The sequence below is a fragment of the Diaphorina citri genome, unplaced genomic scaffold (assembly GCF_000475195.1).
Source record: "Diaphorina citri unplaced genomic scaffold, Diaci psyllid genome assembly version 1.1 scaffold3804, whole genome shotgun sequence".
Lineage (NCBI taxonomy): Eukaryota > Metazoa > Arthropoda > Insecta > Hemiptera > Psyllidae > Diaphorina > Diaphorina citri.
Genome location: NW_007381204.1, coordinates 9,531 through 14,998, shown reverse-complemented (window position 1 = coordinate 14,998; position 5,468 = coordinate 9,531).

Sequence of the window (5,468 nt, the reverse complement as noted above, 5' to 3'; positions counted from 1 at the left end):
AAGTTCTGAGAGAGTTTTTTAACACCTACCTAGGTACTACCTACATATTTTTTTACCTACTTTTACGAATATACTCCTCAAATAACGAGGGTTGACCAACCTATGTAGGTATTAGGTAAGTAGGTACATACATACACAATATCATTTCGTCTCTCTTGTTATTGTTAATACCTTCTTTTGTTATCTTAAAACCTACTTTAGTCCACCCATCTTTGTCCCATACTTCCTTTCATCTTTCTATTCAATATTGCTCTCTCTCTCTCCTCTTCTTTGCATCTCTCTTTCTCTCCTCTCTCTCTCTCTCCTTCCTTTCTCTACCTTCCTCTCTTTCTCCCTCTCTCTTTCTCCCTCCCTCTCTTATTGTAAGCTTGTAATTTAAGCCTGTGTTTCAATTTATATTCCAATATTCCCAATGTAGAATAATATCACCCTCTGATCTTTCTATAAGCCTATTGAGTATTGAGTACCTATATGAATAAGGCTTTTATTGAGAGAGACAAAGAGAGAGAGAGAGAGAGAGAAGAAAGAAAGGTAAAGAAAAAGTATGGATGGAATGAAAGCGAGTGAAAAAATAAAATAAAAAAGAAATACAGGATGGACAAAAATGATATGAAGGAGAGAGAGAGAGAGAGAGAGTCCAAATAGTTTTATTGTTTGAGAATGTTTCGAGCTGATGCTCAGTCATAGGAAAATACCTAATACTACAAAGTAAACGTTTTCCCTCTTTCCATCTCGCTCTCTCTCTCTCTCTCTCTCTCTCTCTCTCTCTCTCTCTCTCTCTCTCTCTCTCTCTCTCTCTCTCTGTTTCTCTCTTCCTCTACCCCTATTTTATTTTACACACTTAATATCTATTGTTTTTTTTTACATTCTACGTGTAATAGTACAAAGTATGTAGGTTAGGTACCTACCGAATGTGGCATGTCAACATATTGATCTCCACTTTGGAGAATTCCTATACCAACTATAACCAATAATCTCATATTTTAAAACATATTGAAGTTGTAGTCCTGACCTGAAATCAGGGAATGTGGCATGTCAACATATTGATCTCCACTTTGGAGAATTCCTATACCAACTATGTATAACCAATAATCTCATATTTTAAAACAAAAAAACCATCAATGTTCCAGTTCCAGAACTTCATGTACAGCATGTACGAATGTGGCATGTCAACATATTGATCTCCACTTTGGAGAATTCCTATACCAACTATAACCAATAATCTCATATTTTAAAACAAAAAAACCATCAATGTTCCAGTTCCAGAACTTCATGTACAGCATGTAATAGATTACAAAAAATTATAACCTTTAAGTTATGATCCAACCATTACCCATTTCTTAGTAAGCTTCCACAACGGAGAACCGACCATAGCCAGAAAAACCATGCTAATGAATAAAAGCGACCTCAACAGAGCACTGACCATAACTCCGACCCTCGCAGAAAATCAAGAAATTGAGATTGGATTTTTTCTGCGAGAGTGGCTGCGCACTAAACCTAGCATCTTTTAAATCTATCCACGGTCCCAATAATGTGACAAGTGTCACAGATTGGACAGTCCTAAGTCCTATACCCAATCCCCTGTACGTATGTAATTTATCATGACCACCCCATCTGCTATGAATTTATGTGACATGTGATATGTTGTGTAATTGTAAAACAAGTATTGGACAGACATCATACGAGCAAGGGTCATGGGGTTTACATTATATTGACGGTATTATTTTCTGACAAAGGACGATAAATTCCACCTGAAGTATCTACTTGATGATTTGGCTACTTGATACAAACGACATCTGATATTTTTAATAGGAACATGACCTACATCTACATGGACATGACATGCGTATCTACCTACCTATCTGGTATGATTGTTACAATTTTCTAACAATACCTCCTGTACCTACTTACGGGTCAAAAATGAAATAAATACTCGTACCTGACTCTAACGATTTAAAAATTTCCCTAAGTTCTGAGAGAGTTTTTTAACACCTACCTACTACCTACATATTTTTTTACCTACTTTTACGAATATACTCCTCAAATAACGAGGGTTGACCAACCTATGTAGGTAAGTAGGCATTGACGGTATTATTTTCTGACAAAGGACGATAAGTATCTACTTGATGATTTGGCTACTTGATACAAACGACATCTGATATTTTTAATGGGAACATGACCTAAATCTACATGGACATGACAAACATGAGTATCTACCTACCTATCTGGTATGATTGTTACAATTTTCTAACAATACCTCCTGTACTTACGGGTCAAATTGCCGCTAGAAAGTCAAAGGGGCGTAAGTGACAAAAAACTAAAAAAAATGAGATTAACACACAAACATACTACGTTTAAGAGATACTATTGAGTTCAGATTGAATTTTTGTAGCCTCTCAACTAGTCTCAAGTGCCTTTTGGTATCTAGGATTGAATTAGAGGATAAGGGATAGGTGTGGTGTGGTGTATGATTGGTATTGTATCGTATTAGACATGTTTCGCCGGTGAGGGCATCATCAGTAATGACTAGATACAAAGAAAAGGAGAATCAAGAAGAATACATGAGCTGCAAAAGTAGAACTTGAAACGCTTGTCATCACATCAGATCCGGTTTGTATAAAGTCAGAGTTCAGATTGAATTTTTGTAGCCTCAAGGTCTCAACTAGTCTCAAGTGCCTTTTGGTATCTAGGATTGAATTAGAGGATAAGGGATAGGTGTGGTGTGGTATATGGTTGGTATTGTATTGTATTAGACATGTTTCGCCGGTGAGGGTATTATCAGTAGGTAATGACTAGATACAAAGAAAAGGAGAATCAAGAAGAATACATATGTAAGAATCTAATTTCTTTAGCATTTCAAGATTTGCGTCTGAATTTCCCATCCCGAATATGATGAGATTCGAAAACTGAAATTTTATTCAACCCAAAATATTTGGGGACCGCCATAAAAGTCATTTGCAGAGACAACAAACATTCTTGAAAAGCTTTCGCACAAGTTTTTAATAGCTTTTGACTTTTGAAATATTTCTGCCAGCCAAGCATAGTAAAATGATATTCGTACATAAATTTTTCTATTCTATACCATGTTTAAGGCAGATAGGTATGTATTAGGTGGGTAGATAAGTGTAGGTACTATGCAGAAATGAGGGTAAGTTATTGGGACTCGTAGTGGGTGAATAGACTTGGTCATTAATATTATAGCTAAGCTTGAAGTGCGAGGGACTTACATTTCCGTCTTGTGAGTCAAGGAATCCTGGTTCGAAATTTACCTGATAGCACTTTCTCCTCTTCTTTGTTTCTTCTTAATATTTCATTTCTTTCATCTTTTTTTCTTTCTTTTTTCAGCGTAGCAGATTCATAACCAGGAGCTATTCATATGATATTATTGAAGAAAGAAAACTACCTACCTAGTACATCTACCTACTACCAAGATAATATTATACAGGGTGTTTGAAAAAAAAGTTGCCACCCCTGAAAACTCAAGAACCATTTGGAATTCAGAAAAATTCTAAAACACGTTTTTCTTTATTTTCAACGGAAACCTATTTTAAGGAAATCTCAATTTTTCGGCACTATCAGGGACGGCCCCAGGGGGGTCAACTTTAAAACCTTAAATAGGAACCTCCTACTTGTGATACATCATATCAAAGGTATTGCAAAACTTAGTACTTTGGTATAAGTTTGAACTTAATCCAACAATCAGGGCCGGAGCTATGGCCTTTTAAAATTTTCATTTTTCCATGTTCTCTCGCCAATAGGGGGAGCACCAAAAATGGGAAATTCATATTGATTGGTGATTTGTTCTTCAAATAGGTCCCACTAATACTAATGGAGTGTGTTGCATATTGCATAATTAAAATACATACAGGCGATCATAAGATTTATGTACTTTTACTGAGTGATCAGATCAAAAAAAAAAAATCCGTCCTTTATACCTACTTTTTAATATTAATTTTTGTCTACACATCGTCGACAGCCGACTGAAACCGTCCACACTGCCTCGACAACATACATAGATTCATCTCGGCGATCGACATCGATCGACCGTCGAATATGTGTGACACAGCGTACTTTTTTACAAACACTATACCTACCTAACAATTACCAAAGTGTAGAGTATAATTTATAGGACATCAAGTAATGATATAAGGAGGAGGGTGTATATTTGGACAACCCTCCTTCTCCTTCCCATCTATCATCTATGTATATCCTAACCTCTCATCCTAGATTAAAGTCACTTCACTTTGAACGAATTTTCTTTAGAGGAAAAAAAAAACCTAGATTTTTTTTTTTTTCTTTTTTTTTGTGCTTCACTTCAAATTTGTCTCTATCACAAAAACACCACGTCTGTTTTTTTTTCTCTCTCTCTCTCTCTTGCTGTCCTTTCTTCTTCTCCTCCTCCTTCTCCTCCTCCTTCTCCTTCTCCTCCTCCTCCTTCTCCTCCTCCTTCTCCTCCTCCTTCTTCTCCTCCTCCTTCTTCTCCTCCTTCTCCCCCTCCTCCTTCTCCTTCTCCTTCTCCTCCTCCTCCTTCTTCTCCTCCTTCTCCTTCTCCTCCTTCTCCTTCTCCTTCTCCTCCTTCTTCTCCTCCTCCTCCTTCTTCTCCTCCTTCTCCTTCTCCTCCTCCTCCTTATTTGTTGCTACATACTATACACTTGGCATTATGTATAGCTGAAAACCGCCAAAAAACGGTCGAAATCCGTCCAAAAGCGGTCAAAATACCGCCAAGCGCAATTATTTGTTGTGCCCAGATACTAGAACGCTGTCTAAGGTTAGACATGGCAAGAGATGTCAAAACAGGACCAACCACATTCAATAGGCTACCCCAACCCAACGCCCCATCATCCAGCAAACAGGGAGTGAATAACAGGGGAGAGAGAGAGGTAGTAGGATGCTATAGAAACAGAGGAGGGCGATTAGTGTTCATGTTAAGTGCTGGGTTGTAAAACAAGTATGTAGGTAAACTTCTTGTTACACATTATCTACTAATTACTGTTGTTGTCAAAAAAAGTCCCCCAAAGTCCACGGCTGGGATTGAACCCACGTCCTCCTGTTTACCAGGCGAGCGTCTTGACCACCAAGGCATATACGTAGGTAATAATTAGGTACTAGGTATGTACTTATTTATCAGTCCCTTTAGAATTTAGAACGACGCGAAAAAGAGAAGGAAGGAGAGGGGAAGAATGAAGAAAAAAAAAGAAAATTAAAGAAACAGTGGAAAGGGGAGACAGGGAGAATTATAAAGAGAGAGAGAGAAAGAGAGAGAGAGAGAGATTCATAGGTTTTACTTCGTTAGGTTCTGGAACATTACACATTATTACGCCTTTGTGACACTTTTACCCTCTCTCTCTCTCACTCCATCTCTCCCTGCATCTCTCCGTCTCTTTCTTTGTCATTCCAAAACACGCTGTGTCTTTCAAGTTATATTCCTCTCTCTCTCTCTCTCTCTCTCTCTCTCTCTCTCTCTTTTT